The sequence below is a fragment of the Heterodontus francisci genome, chromosome 17, assembly GCF_036365525.1.
Source record: "Heterodontus francisci isolate sHetFra1 chromosome 17, sHetFra1.hap1, whole genome shotgun sequence".
NCBI classification, from domain to species: Eukaryota; Metazoa; Chordata; class Chondrichthyes; order Heterodontiformes; family Heterodontidae; genus Heterodontus; species Heterodontus francisci.
In genome coordinates, this window is record NC_090387.1 from 68,974,309 (window position 1) to 68,981,736 (window position 7,428).

Below are 7,428 nucleotides of genomic sequence, written 5' to 3' on the forward strand. Positions count from 1 at the left end.
GGCACTTGTGTGGTGCGAATGTTACTTGCCACTTATCAGCCCAAACCTGGATATTGTCCGGGTCTTGCTTCAGCTGGACACAGGCTGCTTCAGTATCTGAGTCATTGCAAATGGTGCTGAACATTGTGCAGTCATCAGTGAACATCCCCCACTTCTGACCTTATGACTGAAGGAAGGTTCTTGATGAAGCAGCTGAAGATTGTTGGGCCTCGGACTCTACCCTGAGGAACTCCTGCAGTGATGTCCTGGAGCTCAGATGATTGACCTCCAACAACCACAACCATCTTCCTTTGCGTTAGGTATGACTCCAACCAGCGGAGAGTGTTCCCCCTGATTCCCATTGACTCCAGTTTTGCTCGGGCTCTTTGATTCCATACTCGGCCAAATGCTGCCTTGATGTCAAGGGCAGTCACTCTCCCCTCACCTCTGGAGTGTTCAGCTCTTTTGTCCTTGTTTGAACCAAGGCTGTAATGAGGTCTGGAGCTGAGTGGCCCTGGCGGAAACCAAACTGAGTGTCGCTGAGCAGGTTATTGCTCAGCAAGTGCCTCTTGATGGCATTGTCAGTGACACCTTCCATCACTTTACTGATGATTGAGAGTAGACTGATGGGGCAGTAATTGGCCGGGTTGGACTTGTCCTGCTTTTTGTGTACAGGACATACCTGGGCAATTTTCCACATTGCAGGGTAGATGCCAGTGTTGTAGCTGTACTGGAACTGCTTGGCTAGGGGCGGAGGGGTGTGGCCCTAATCTATCAGTAGCTCTTAATAGGTTTGTGCTTTCATCCACACTGCTTACAATGCTACCTATTTTGTGTCATTGACAAATTTGGATATGCTGCCTTTGCGTTGTCATTGAGTCTGTTTGTTTCAGTTTGGAAGCAAAGCCGGGAGTAATCCTGCAAGTAAAGGTCATGTACATCTCTTAATATTCTGAAAGAAGCAGAAGCTTCTCTTTATGTGAATACCCCCATGGCAACATATATTGCCAATTAGTGTTTTACTCAGATTTTCTTAAAGGGGCTCTTTTTGACATTGGAAATATGTTTGACAGTTCTTAGCTTTGCTCCCTCGCCAAACACACTCTCTCTCTCACATGCCAGGTCATGTCATACATTTAGCAATTTAGTGGTTGATTGAAGCCAGAAAATAAATGAGCCTTGCTGAAGTTATGAAAATTTCAAATGTTTATTGAAATTTCAGCTAACACTTCCCAGCCTGTGGCTGAGTTTACTCATTTGGGAGCTGTTGAGCTCCGAGGGTCAGCAGACTTTCAGATTTTTAATGTGTAATAATGCACCTGCTTGCTGTTACAGAAATTAAAATGCAGATATGTGATACATGTTTCCACCTTAGGTGGATAAAGGGAGCTCGGAGGAAGAAGAAAACAATTAAGTGAATGACATTGGACTTTTACAAGGAAGAGGGCAGGAAATGTTAGGGTAGATTAGATTAGACAAAATAAAATGAACTAAACCTAGAGAATGAGGGAGAGGAGTGATAAGACTAGTTTAAGGTTACTATTATAAACCTATTTCTGATGCTTGAGCAGTGCTGTTTGCAGTGTCACAGAACGCGCACTTAAAAAAAAACACTGCCATTTTCCCTGCTGTTGGCTTAAAACTGCAAACTTGCAGATACTTCAAGATTCTGACCTCTGAACACTATCTTCACCAATTGGCCAATCTTACATCATCTGAACAGGGGCGGCGCAGTGGTTAACACCGCAGCGTCACAGCTCCAGCGACCCGGATTCGGTTCTGGGTACTGCCTGTGCAGAGTTTGCAAGCTCTCCATGTGACTGCGTGTGTTTCCTCCCACATGCCAAAGACTTGCGGGTTGATAGGTAAATTGGCCATTGTAAATTGCCCCGACTGTAGGTAGGTGGTAGGAGAATTGAAGGAAGGTGGGGATGTGAGAGGGAAATGGGATTAATGTAGGATTTGTATAAATGGGTGGTTGGTGGTCGGCACAGACTCGGTGGGCCGAAGGGCCTGTTTCAGGGCTGTATTTCTCTATGAAATCCTTTTTTTATTTACTGATACCAAAAATGCTTCCATAAACCCCAGAGGTTGCATTTCTTGTCTCTTACTCTGGGGGGGCTCCTTCTTAATGTGACAGAGCAGCGCCACTGAGTCACAACAAAGAAACAAGAATCCTATTCCTCACATCCCATCATTTTCTGCCTTGATGATGAAGCTGTAAGTACCATCCTAACCGACATGAACCGTAATACTGAAGCAGCGTCACCATCCAGCCAGTCACTCCACCATTCCCCACACTGCTCCATCACCACATGCATTAACCACTCCCACAAGATTGCACCAGATGGTAATATGGCTTTAAGGCATCATTTTATGCGATGTGGCCTGTTTAGGTTCTAAATTGTTCTCTCTACCTTGCGCTGTCATTACAGATGTCACTTTTTTAAGGAGGAGAATGGCACTTATCACTGAACTTGGAATTTTTTTTTAATTTACTGATACTAAAATGACACTCTCAAAAACAATTCATTCACTTTCTATTAGTTTATATAAAGACACAACTCATCAGTACATAGACACTGAGGACATGCAGCTTGTGTAATACAGTACATATGGACAATATTTCATATATTGTGCCTGAAGGGCCTGTTGTTCAGGAGCAGCAGTTACATTTGTCAGAGGTTTTCCCTTTACACACACAGCCATTGGCGCAGTTCGTGCATCCTGCAGGACAGCAAGAGCAGCAACCTGAGAGGAGAGGACAAAGGCAGAAATTACTTACAATGAATTAGTTCACTCAAACACCCCCAGACCCTCCCATTACAGCACTCAGCCTCTCCCTCATAAACTAATCTGTGTCATATCTCTAAATGGCACAACTGAAGAGGCTCAACATCAGAACACAGTGTGAGAGAGTGTTGGTGAATATGTTAGTGTCAGTAACTCTCCAACACTATCTCTAGTGATAAATCTATAATATCAACGCTTTCCGATGTAAAACTCAGACACTTCTTTAACCAACAGGATTCTCTCCTCGAGTTCTTTAGATTTGACTTTGCATAAATTTGATGGGAATTAAATCAGGTGAAATCATGGACCTTGTCCTTTTCTATCGTGTTCTTCTCTGAGTTCTGCCCAGAACTATCAGTCATAGAAATACAATGTGAGGAGCTTTAAACACTCCCACAGTTACTCACTTTTCCGGCAGTGTCCAGCTTTGCTGGTGGGACATCGGCAGTCGGAGCACCTGCAGGTGTTTTCACAGGAGCAGGATCCTGAAAAGAGGAAAAACACAGACATTGAGTTGTGCTTAAGACCCTGGGAAATGCCCCCCGTGTGGAGGATCCCCGGCTCTTTGTCACATTCTGTTCTGTAGTTCCTTTAATAAACAGCCTCCCCTCCAATGCTGCTGCCCCTCAGTGAGACTGAGCCGGGACACTGTGCTGAAAGGACTGCACCAGACACCACTCACCATCCAGGCACACACAGGACTTCGAGTCAGACATTTCACTAACTTCTTCACCAGCTTCCAGCCCTCACCCAATCAGCACTTCTCGATCTTGTGCCGTTTACTGAATCCGAGAAGAGTTTTATGGGCTTGTGATCGGTGGAGAACCGGCTGCAAAACCAGGGAAGGAGCGGCTCGGTCCCGACTGAATGCACACGGGGCACCGAAGTGAGTCCGCGGCTGAAGGTTTGAATTGCACCCGTCTCCTTCACTCACAACACGTCCCAAAAAGATTTCTTAATTGCAGCAATTTAGTTCGATGTCCTTTCTGATTCTAAATATTTACACAGTTCTTCTTCTTTGGCCTCCTTATCTCGAGAGACAATGGGTAAGCGCCTGGAGGTGATCTGTGGCGTGTGGAGCAGGGCCTGGAGTGGCGATAAAGGCCAATTCTGGAGTGACAGGCTCTTAAAAGGTGCTGCAGAAAAATGTGTTTATCGGGGCTGTTCCACATTTGGCTCTCCCCTTCGCTTTTGTCTTTTTTCCTGCCAACTGCTAAGTCTCTTCGACTTGCCACACTTTGTGTTCCGTGTCAGTGTGCCATTTTCCCACACTCTCTTGGCCAGTCTGGACATCGCAGTGGAAGCCTTTCCCATGCGCTTGTTGATTTCTGCATCTAGAGACAGGTTACTGGTGATAGTTGAGCCCAGGTAGGTGAACTCTTGAACCACTTCCAGAGCGTGGTCGCCAATATTGATGGATGGAGCATTTCTGACGTCCTGCCCCATGATGTTCGTTTTCTTGAGGCTGACGGTTAGGCCAAATTCATTGCAGGCAGCCGCAAACCTGTCGATGAGACTCTGCAGGCCCTCTTTAGTGTGAGATGTTAAAGCAGCATCGTCAGCAAAGAGGAGTTCCCTGATGAGGACTTTCCGTACTTTGGACTTCGCTCTTCGGCGGGCAAGGTTGAACAACCTGCCCCCTGATCTTGTGTGGAGGAAAATTCCTTCTGCAGAAGACTTGAACGCATGTGAAAGCAGCAGGGAGAAGAAAATCCCAAAAAGCGTGGGTGCGAGAACACAGCCCTGTTACACGCCACTCAGGATAGGAAAGGGTCTGATGAGGTGCCGCCATGTTGAATTGTGCCTTTCATATTGTCATTTTTACAGAGTTACTGAAGATAAATCCAGTGTACAAGGTGAACATCATGTGCACTCTGTCCCCCTGGTATGATTCTCATCTCCGCAACCGGTCTGGCAGACAACTGGTTTGTCCAATCCCCACCAGATCTGGCTGGAGCAGATTACACACTATCCGGTTCTCCCCTGATCTCCCAAAACTGCTCACCTTCCAGGTTCATCCTGGAATACAAAGATAACCCCGGCTTCTTTACTCTACTGCAAACCGACTTCTTTGTAATATTCTCAACAAGATATCTTCAATAATTTCAAAGCATGACGGGCCCCCCATTTTACTTTTATTTTTAGTTATTTTTTCTTTATTACATTTTTTGCAATTTTTTTTCTTTGGTTTATTTCATTTCATTGTCGTTTGTTCAGTTTGCTTACCCACTTTTTTTTTCATGTTTGCACTTGCTGCTGCTCAATCTACAGTGCATTAACACCCTATCTGTACTAATTCCAGACTGATCCTGAAATCGGGAACAGTTTTAGCAAAACCAAGACCCGAGGGTGTGTAATCTGGTCCAGCCAGATCGCGTGATGAATGACTAAACCATTTGTCCACCATATCTGTTCACGTCTGCGTCCCTTTGAATTAAGGCAGCAGAGATGAGGCTGTAGCAAGGGGAATGGCCAAGGAGAGAGACAGTAATGTTTTTAGTGTTTCTAGGGCAGTTGAGCAAATCAGTAGCTGCAGAAATGTCAGTGAATGGAGGGCCAAAGGCTAGACAGTTGGAATTGTGAAATTACAGTTGTAAGTGAATTGGGAATAGTTTTTCAGGGGCAGGTACAAAAGAAAGTTGGGGGAGGCGATGGGGAATGGGGATGTGAGTGGGAAGTGATACAAAGAAGTAATCGGAGATGGTCTTCTCTGTGATTGACAAACTGGAAGTAGTGAGGCCATGAGAGATGGCAAGGTCAAGGAAATGGCATCGAATATGGGTTTGAAAGTTTATATGGAAGAGAAATTGTTGGAGGATAAGAGGACAGTGAACTCAGAGGAGTTTTGGGAGATCAGGGGAGAACCGGATAGTGTGTAATCTGCTCCAGCCAGATCTGGCGGTGATTGGACAAACCATTGGACAACCAGGTTGTGGAGATGAGAATCATACCGGGGGGACGGAGTGCACACGATGTTCACCTTGTACACTGGATTTATCTTCAGTAACTCTGTAAATATTTAGAATCAGAAAGGACATCGAACTAAATTGCTGTAATTGAGAAATCTTTTTGGGACGTGTTGTGAGTGAAGGAGACGGGTGCAATTCAAACCTTCAGCCGCTGACTCACTTCGGTGCCCCGTGTGCATTCGAGCCGCTCCTTCCCCGGTTTTGCAGGCGGTTCTCCACCGATCACAAGCCCATAAAACTCGGCTCTGATTCCGCAAACGGCACAAGATCGAGAAGTGCTGATTGGGTGAGGGCTGGAAGCTGGTGAAGAAGTTAGTGAAATGTCTGACTCGAAGTCCTGTGTGTGCCTGGATGGTGAGTGGTGTCTGGTGCAGTCCTTTCAGCACAGTGTCCCGGCTCAGTCTCACTGAGGGGCAGCAGCATTGGAGGGGAGGCTGTTTATTAAAGGAACTGCAGAACAGAATGTGACAAAGAGTCGGGGCTCCTCCACACGGGGGGCATTTCCCAGGGTTTTAAGCACAACTCAATGTCTGTGTTTTCCCTCTTTTCAGGATCCTGCTCCTGTGAAAACACCTGCAGGTGCTCCGACTGCCGATGTCCCACCAGCAAAGCTGGACACTGCCAGAAAAGTGAGTAACTGTGGGAGTGTTTAAAGCTCCTCACATTGTATTTCTGTGACTGATAGTTCTGGGCAGAACTCAGAGAAGAACACGATAGAAAAGGACAAGGTCCATGATTTCACCTGATTTAATTCCCATCAAATTTATGCAAAGTCAAATCTAAAGAACTCGAGGAGAGAATCCTGTTGGTTAAAGAAGTGTCTGAGTTTTACATCGGAAAGCGTTGATATTATAGATTTATCACGAGATAGTGTTGGAGAGTTACTAACACAAACATATTCACCAAAACTCTCTCACACTGTGTTATGATGTTGAGCCTGTTCAGTTGGGTCATTTGGAGATATGACACAGATTAGTTTATGAGGGAGGGGCTGAGTGCTGTAATGGGAGGGTCTGGGTGTGTTTGAGTGAACTAATTCATTGCAAGTAATTTCTGCCTTTGCCCTCTCCTCTCAGGTTGCTGCTCTTGCTGTCCTGCAGGATGCACGAACTGCGCCAATGGCTGTGTGTGTAAAGGGAAAACCTCTGACAAATGTAACTGCTGCTCCTGAACAACAGGCCCTTCAGGCACAATATATGAAATATTGTCCATATGTACTGTATTACACAAGCTGCATGTCCTCAGTGTCTATGTACTGATGAGTTGTGTCTTTATATAAACTAATGGAAAGTGAATGAATTGTTTTTGACATTATCATTGTGTCAGTAAATAAAAAAATTCCAAGTTCAGTGATAAGTGCCATTCTCTTCCTCAAAAAAGTGACATCTGTAATGACCGCGCAAGGTACAGGGAACAATTTAGAACCTAAACAGGCCACATCGCATAAAATGATGCCTTAAAGGCATATTGCCATCTGGTGCAATCTTGTGGTTGTGGTTAATGCATGTGGTGATGGAGCAGTGTGGGGAATGGTGGAGTGACTGGCTGGATGGTGACGCTGCTTCAGTATTACGGTTCATGTCGGTTAGGATGGTACGTACAGCTTCATCATCAAGGCAGAAAATGATGGGATGTGAGGAATAGGATTCTTGTTTCTTTGTTGTGACTCAGTGGCGCTTCTCTGTTA

General features: G+C 45.4%; 2 long non-coding RNA genes across 2 annotated transcripts; one reads left to right on the plus strand and one right to left on the minus strand.

Annotated features, from left to right (window-relative positions):
• Positions 1–2,528: 2,528 nt before the first annotated feature.
• LOC137379215 (uncharacterized) lies at positions 2,529–3,659 on the minus strand. Its single transcript, XR_010976765.1, has 3 exons — positions 3,455–3,659; positions 3,180–3,257; positions 2,529–2,730 (listed from the first exon to the last, which is right to left on the minus strand). It is a non-coding gene; the product is annotated as an uncharacterized lncRNA (long non-coding RNA).
• Positions 3,660–5,709: 2,050 nt separating this feature from the next.
• Positions 5,710–7,090, plus strand: LOC137379020 (uncharacterized). The gene is made up of 3 exons (XR_010976724.1): positions 5,710–6,095; positions 6,293–6,370; positions 6,818–7,090. It is a non-coding gene; the product is annotated as an uncharacterized lncRNA (long non-coding RNA).
• The last annotated feature ends 338 nt before the right edge of the window (positions 7,091–7,428 follow it).